Consider the following 7,794-nt stretch of genomic DNA (forward strand, 5'->3'; position numbering starts at 1 on the left):
TTCCCATCTTCCAGGGATAATCTAACTCCTCTCTACAAATTATCCATATAACGGATAGAAAACGCTCTTAGCGTTTATGTTGTAAGTTTATTGTTTGATTCTCATGATAAGAAGACAACATGAATAATAAAATTTAATACTGTAAACGACCTTTCTGAAGCAAATTTTACAGGCACATATTAGTCCTACCGAAGATAATGTCAAAGATGAAAACTAGGCATCTTCATAACAATAAATGACGCATGACTGCCGCCTTCCAGAATAGTTGGAGTAACACATGCCAATGGGAAATGTGTCCCGATGTGTTGTCAAATTATAGACAAGTTGGGCCGAAGCAAAATCATATCTCATCCGCACAGTGGGCTTCGTCGTTTGCTGAAACTAGAAAGCTTCAACCGCAGAGAGAACAAGTACTAAATCTCAAACACAAAATAATCTGCAGATGCTGGGGTCAAAGCAACACTCACAACACGCTGGAGGAACTCAGCAGGTCGGGCAGCATCCGTGGAAACGATGAGACCTGACGAAGGGTTCCGGCCCGAAACGTCGACTCATCGTTTCCACAGATGTTGGCCGACCTGCTGAGTTCCTCCAGCGTGTTGTGAGAAGTACTAAATCTCCCAGCAATATGCTGGTATAGTCGGCAAACCGGAACTTTATAGAAAGGAAAAACTCCGAAAAAGCGAGAAAGAGAATGGGTGCCGGGATTGACAATGACGGCCAGATCTCTCCGAAGTTTTAGATACTGGACACTTCGACAATGGACCTGTGTGTTTTTAATGCCGGATATTAGAGTGATATAATGTGCAAGGCAAAATAAATTTTACAGAAGGGAAATAACCAAACTCTCCAATCTATAGCAGAAATAAAGGAAAAGCAGAACTGTTGGAAATATCAACACTTTCAGGAGTTCAATTCATTAATATGCTTACAGAGCAGGTAAGGATTCATTTTCGAAATTGGAAAGTTATTTGACCCTTTCATCTGAGCGGTGCAGACTTCTAAACCATTTCAAAAATAAAATAGCCGGGGAGAGCAGAAGAACTTTCAACTGCTCTCTGAATTTTGTCTGAGTCACTCCGTAAATAAATGTATTCGTGCAGCTGCTGAAATTCTGAATCACAGAACCCCAAAACTGTGCCTGAGAAAGCCGAATGGACATTTCCAGGTCTGTGTAGAGGCATCGCATGAGAATGAAGACCAGAGTGCTTGTCGCCCAACAGAGAAGGAAACTCGCCGACAGGCTGAAGAGCAGACTGATGGATTGTCTCCGACTCTCCATCTCCGGATCTCACTGTTTCCCGCAATTTCCCCGTCCCTTGAGTCCCCTGCGGACTCTGCTCGCCGCCAGTATCTGTCTGACGGTCAGAGCATTGCGGGTCAAAATGAGGAAGAATGGAAGTAGCGGATTCAACAGACGGTCCACCCAATAAAACCCCTCAAACGATGGCAAGAAAGGAAGTACTGGTCTGTTGAAACAGACCCAGTTACCCCTCACGTCCAACGTTGCTTTTTCCATGTCGAGGAAATAAAATGGAATATTTTTTTAAAACAGATCCCTATAGATACTACGGTAATCACCAAATTCGCAATTTTGGTGATGCAGTACTTTGTTTTAAATTTAGCGGAGCAAAAGGCCACAAAGCGATCGAGAGTGAAAGCGACCGTAAACCAGACGGAGCATTCAACGGCCACGTAATACAGGACATAGTGGGCAAGGCAGTACGGAGCGCTGTCCCGGGCTGTGTAAAGTCTGTATTCTTGAACAATCTGGTAGGACAAGACTTCAATAATCACCACCATTAGATCGGCCGCAGCCATCGCCACCAGGTTGCGCGTGACGCATTTGGAGAGACCGCAGTTTCCTCGGCATTTTCCTTATTGCCATAATCCATCATTCATCTCTAATGCACTGTTACGGAGGAAAAACAAGTATACCCGTGTTGAAAAGTAGCAGGGTTGCAGAAGAACTCGTCGATGACCTTGAAGGCAGACTGCCAGACACACCACAGGATGACGGGACCAGCGTTGAGGAACAGTGGACGGCCTTCAGAGACGCTGTCTACACCACCGCCTTCGAACACCTCGGACCAGCAACCCGAAGAAAGCAAAGTAAGTCTCCATTAATTCCCACGTGGCTGACCAAATGCAAAGATTACTCGCATTGGCAGTCTTAAGACACAAAATGATTCCCAGAGACACAGGACCTACTTTTTACGATCGCAAGTGACCGTCAGAGTGTTATATTCGGGTTACCTTACTTCATAATTTCCATTTGCGCTCACCCTGCCACCACCACCCCCCCCGCCCCCATCTATCCCTCTTGCTGACAACTGCCACTACCTGTCACTTTTCCAGCTGGTTTTCACTGCTTTCCATGCGTGTTTTTTTTTCTGTTGGGAACTTCAATACATGGACCGTGTGCAATCAATTTCAGATCATCATGTAATCTGCTCACGGGTACTGTAGCCGAGAGGTTTCTGTCTCCAGTCTTTAAAGTGAAGGGGCTTCGAATCACAACACAGCCACGGCTCGAATGTCCCCCTGTGCTTTTTCGAGAAGCTGTCGTTGGGCGGATGGTCGCAACCGACATTCACCATCCTGCAGTTGTAACAGAAATCTCTCATACCCCTGATGATCCCGTACATCGATTCTCCTTCCACCCCAGCGCAGTAAAACAGTGGCTAAGATTGTGTCACTAAATTGAATGTAGATTGTTTTTTACAAGTGGAGTCCTCATGTTGTAATTAATTTTGGAAAGAGCTGACCATCCACTCTCCAAACAGACTGGCCGGAGCTCTCATCATTGAAGCCAATCTGTTCTTTACATAGGTTAACCCAGCGTAAAAGAACAGGTCGAGGAGAGAATCTCTCTGCCCACCAAAGTCCGTCCCTCATTGAAACATGCGATAGAAACACCATTACAGTTTCTCCACGTTGCTAAAATTACCTCTGCATTGAACGGAGTCATGTTCACGTCTCACTCACGTAATAAATATGCGCACTGATCTGCCAGCGTAAATTAAAACAATATACTGTCCATAATCCCGATAAAACCCCGCATGGATTTGTTCCTGCTGTACATGACATTAAATCAAAGGTGGAGTCCCGGCCGATATGCAAGCTATCAGTTACCCAGTGAAACCGCGCGACATGCGATGTACCCAGCATACGCGCCGCGCCGCAAATGCTTGGAGGACAGTATCAAACTCCACCTTCCAGCACCCTGACATGGGGTTAAACTGGAGGAATTATCCATGTCATTGCGGCTGTCGTTACAATACAAGGTGAGCGCACGGAATGAAAACTGAAAGGTCCGGAAATGGGCAATTCCTTGGTTACTTTTCACACTAAACTATTGAAACCTGCAGTTGAGACGATTCCATTCTGGAACAGAATTATAAATCAGTTCTTCCATGTCCAGTGTAATCCGATTTCTGACTTGCTTTACCAAGCTGCTGTTAAAGAATGGAGCCCTCCACCAAATCTACTGACATGCCGATTATCAGATCCTTCAGGCTCTCTGTGACCTGCGACCTCTGATGTGACCGACTCAACACTGCTGTAAAATGCTCACATTCCCGCTCTCCTGTCACACGGGGCTCGCTTCCTGATGGTTATTGTGATTAATATAATTTTCCATCCAAAAGAGGTTGTTTAATTATCCGCAGATGACTGGGTCTGGTTCAAATACGACGGAACAGTTTGGAAAATGAAGATTAAGATGGTATTAATGAAACATTAGTGTGATTGTGTGTTTAATAATAGCTCGCTTGTGCACTAGGCGGGGCTAAAGACATTGGTTTTGACTCTACAGATGCTATTTCCTCTTGTTTTCACTATTTCCGTTGTCTATGAATTATTTCCTTCAATTAACGTTCTGGCGAGAGTGACGAGAACGGAAGATTGGCGAAGACTGGCGAAAAACTAATCTATAGCGAGAAATGTCAAAATTACAGTTGAATTATCCTTGAGAGGCGGGGAGCCACCATGTGGTGACTGAAGGACACTGCAGCGGCCGATACGTTTTTTGTTGCAACACACATAAAAGTTGTTGGTGAACGCAGCAGGCCAGGCAGCATCTCTAGGAAGAGGTACGGTCGGGTGTTGTTGGATGTTGCGCCCTGACCAAAATATCACAGCAAATTCGTCGTGAATTTAATAAATATGCCCTATAAAGTTGGCCCTTGTTCCTGAAGTGGGAACGAAGAGTGGGCAAAATTTCGTTTTCTATTGCTTGCGGGCAGAAAAAAATTGTCCTTAAGAGCAGGATGAATAAATAGAGAGTCGGAGGTGCAGGATGTCTGGTCAGTGCTCAATAGCGTAGAACATTGAGCTCCTGGCAGCGTTTCTGTGGTGTAGTGGTTATCACGTTCGCTTTACACGCGAAAGGTCTCCAGTTCAATCCTGGACAGAAACACTCTTTAGGCTCCAGGATTTAGGAGGCATGTGATCTCAAAGATCCCGCAAACTTTTACGTTCGTATTTACATTTATTATCATGGGAATACCCCTGCGGGAAATTGAAAAGGAATGGTCAAAAATCTCGTGCATAATCTACAGAGCAAGGGAATTGGGAACCGTTTTGTTTCGAGACAAGATGATGATGCGAGATCGTATATCGGTATAGAGTTATAGTCACTATATTTTAATATGTCGGTCTTGCTGAGTATTGATGCAACATGTAACTACTTACGGAATATCCCACGCGTGCATGCAGATGAGTAATTAACCAGTGATGTTTTTTCTTTCCTTCGTCGTTAACGTCACGAATAAGTTTATATTTCGGTATACACTTTACCCTGTGACTCAACACATAGCTCCCGATGTTCCCTCGGCACCCTGTTACCTCTATTACATTATTAAAACATAAGGGTCAGCTATCCTCATCAAACCGGCCACTGTTAAGTACATTATTCAATGTCTTGATGGCGGACTTACCACTGATGTTCCAATCTGCCCACAGTCGATATAAAATATGTATCACTGAAGTTGCAGAAATGTCAGTCAAAATGTATCCGGAGGTATCAGCAGAATGGAAGGGAGAAAACATAAAACCGTACATCGGAAGTAAAGAGACAGATGGGTGGGGAAATCGCGGTTTAATCGGTGCCGCCCACAGTATTCATGCGCTGTATGGAAATTCCTTCAGTTTGTGTTTTACTTGTAGATTCCTCGCCTGCGTGGCCGCGGTTGATGCATTTCACTTACTCGGTCCGGACGTTGTGCCGCTCTTCTGCTGTCTCCGGAATCGGATGATGAGAACATACTCCGCTCGATCTGTCTTTGATATCAGTTCGGTACACTCGAGTATTAATCGACACCGCGCTGTGTTTAAACGTTTCTGACGCGTGTTCTGCAGGAAGGTTTGAAAATCACCTGCTTCGGGATCTGTGCGCTCAACTCCCAGTTCAGAATTTCCGCATGCACCTCCATCCGCCCTTCATCGTTGCGAAGAGACGGAGGCTGAATGGGGAAACTGATAAACATCGCAACTTATAGTGACACTCACACATTTTCCCCTGTAGGCGCATTTGTACTGATCGTTCAAGGAGCAGCAGACTTTGGAACAGTTCAGGAGAACTGGAAAATTGGAAATGTCTCTCCACTCTTTAAAGGGAGAGAAACAAAAGACAAGAAATTTTATTCCCATTCCCATTCAGCCACACATTTTAATTCCACATCCCATTCCCATTCCGATATGTCTATCGACGCCCTCCTCTACTGTCAAGATGAAGCCACACTCAGGTTGGAGGAACAACACCTTATATTCTGTCCGTGAAGCCTCCAACCTAATGGCATGAACATTGACTTCTCTAACTTCCGCTAATACTCCATCTCCCCCTCTAACCCCATCCGTTATTTATTTTTATACACACATTCTTTCTCTCACTCTCCTTTTTCTCCCTCTGTCCCCCTCACTGTACTCCTTGCCCATCCTCTGTTTCCCCCAATCCCCCTTTTCTTTCTGCCTAGGCCTCCTGTCCCATTATCCTCTCATATCTCTTTTGCCAATCACCTGTCCAGCTCTTGGCTCCATCCCTCCACCTCCTGTCTTCTCCTATGATTTTGGATCTCCCTCTTCCCCTCCCACTTTCAAATCTCTTACTAGCTCTTCCTTCAGTTAGTCCTGACGAAGGGTCTCGGCCTGAAACGTCGACTGCACCTCTTCCTAGAGATGCTGCCTGGCCTGCTGCGTTCACCAGCAACTTTTATCTGTGTTACAGGAAATGTTAGGCCCGTTAGTCTTCTTCTGTGTTTAGGACGATGTTGTCCATTATTAAGGATGAAGTTTCGGGGCACTTCGAGGCACATATTAAAATAGGGCAAAGTCAGCATGGTGTTCCTCAGGGGAAATTTAGCTTGACAAATCTGTTGGAATTCCTCGAGGAAATAACAGACAGGATAAATGGAGAAGGGTCAGTGGATGTTGCTGGCCTAGAAAATCAGAAGGAATGTCACAGGGTGCAACTCTTGAGGTTTCTTAACAAGAGGAGAGCCGATGGTCTTACGGGAGTTATACTAGCATGGATCGAAGATTGGCTGAATGGCCGGAGGCAGCGAGTGGAATTAAGTGGAGCGTTTTTCTTGTCGGCTGCCGGTGACCAGTAGTTGTTTGGACCACTTATTTTCACGTTATATGTCAATAATCTGAATAAGGGGATTGATAGTTTTCTGGCCAGTTTGCAAATGGTATAAATATAGGTTGATGGTTATGTTGTGTGAGTATTAATCAGCAGGACCTTGGCAGAAGGAACTGAACTGATTAGGAGAGAGATGTAAAATTATATTGGGAAGTGTATGGTCATTCACTTAGGCAGAAGCTATAAAGGCGTGGTCTATTTTCTAAACGGCGAGCATGTTCAGAAAACAGATGTGTAGAAGGAAGCGGGAGACCTGGTACAGGATTCCCGAAAGATCAACTTGCAGGTTGGCTCAGTATTAACGAAGGGAAACGCAGTGACAGTTTACATTTCGAGAGAACTGGAAAAGGAAAACAAGGATGTAATGCTGAGTCTTTGTAAGGCATTGGTCAGACCGCAGTTGGAATATATTGAGCAGCGTGTGTTCCTTAACCAAAAGCGGGTGTGCTGGCATTGGAAAGCGCCCAGGAGACATTCGCCAGAATGATCCTGGGAATTACAAGGCGAAATATGCAGAGCGTTTAATGACTTTGGGACTACACTTGCTGTAGTTTCGGAGAATGACGCGGGTATCCCGTTGAAACTTATCGAATAATGAAAGGCCTGGAGATAGTGGACATGGAGAAGATGCTTCTTGTCGTGGAGAAGTCTAAAAATAGAGGGAACTAACCTAGAATATAAGGAAGTCATTTTCGAACTGGGGTAAGGAGAGATTTCTGTAGCCTGATGGTTGTGAATTTGTGGAATTTATTGCTACAGATAGCTGTGGAGGCCACGTCATTCGATATATTAACAGTTTCATGATCAGTAAGGGGGTCACATGTGACGAGGAGAAGGCAGGAGAATAGGGTTGAAAGGGATAGTATATCAGCCATGCTGGAACGGCAAAGCAGACCCGATGGGCGGAATGGCCTAATTCCTCTCCAAATGACCAAATTTGGAGACAAATTCCAATTGTGAACATTATTTTTCATGACTCACAAAGCAAACTATCTGGCAAATATTGGAGACTTGGAAGCTTTAAAGTACAGTAATAGTTGAACAGATGGCCCCTCACATAAAGAGGTCACGACGAGGATGGGATTCGAACCCATGCGTGCAAAGCACAATGGATTAGCAGTCCATCGCCTTAACCTCTCGGCCACCTCGTC

At 44.9% G+C, this 7,794-nt stretch overlaps 2 non-coding genes across 2 annotated transcripts; one reads left to right on the top strand and one right to left on the bottom strand.

Annotated features, from left to right (window-relative positions):
- The first annotated feature begins 4,347 nt into the window (after positions 1-4,347).
- Positions 4,348-4,420, top strand: trnav-uac (transfer RNA valine (anticodon UAC)). Its single transcript has one exon. It is a non-coding gene; the product is annotated as a tRNA-Val (tRNA).
- A 3,292-nt stretch (positions 4,421-7,712) lies between these two features.
- Positions 7,713-7,794, bottom strand: trnas-gcu (transfer RNA serine (anticodon GCU)). Its single transcript has one exon. It is a non-coding gene; the product is annotated as a tRNA-Ser (tRNA).

The sequence above is a fragment of the Mobula birostris genome, unplaced genomic scaffold, assembly GCF_030028105.1.
Source record: "Mobula birostris isolate sMobBir1 unplaced genomic scaffold, sMobBir1.hap1 scaffold_532, whole genome shotgun sequence".
Lineage (NCBI taxonomy): Eukaryota > Metazoa > Chordata > Chondrichthyes > Myliobatiformes > Myliobatidae > Mobula > Mobula birostris.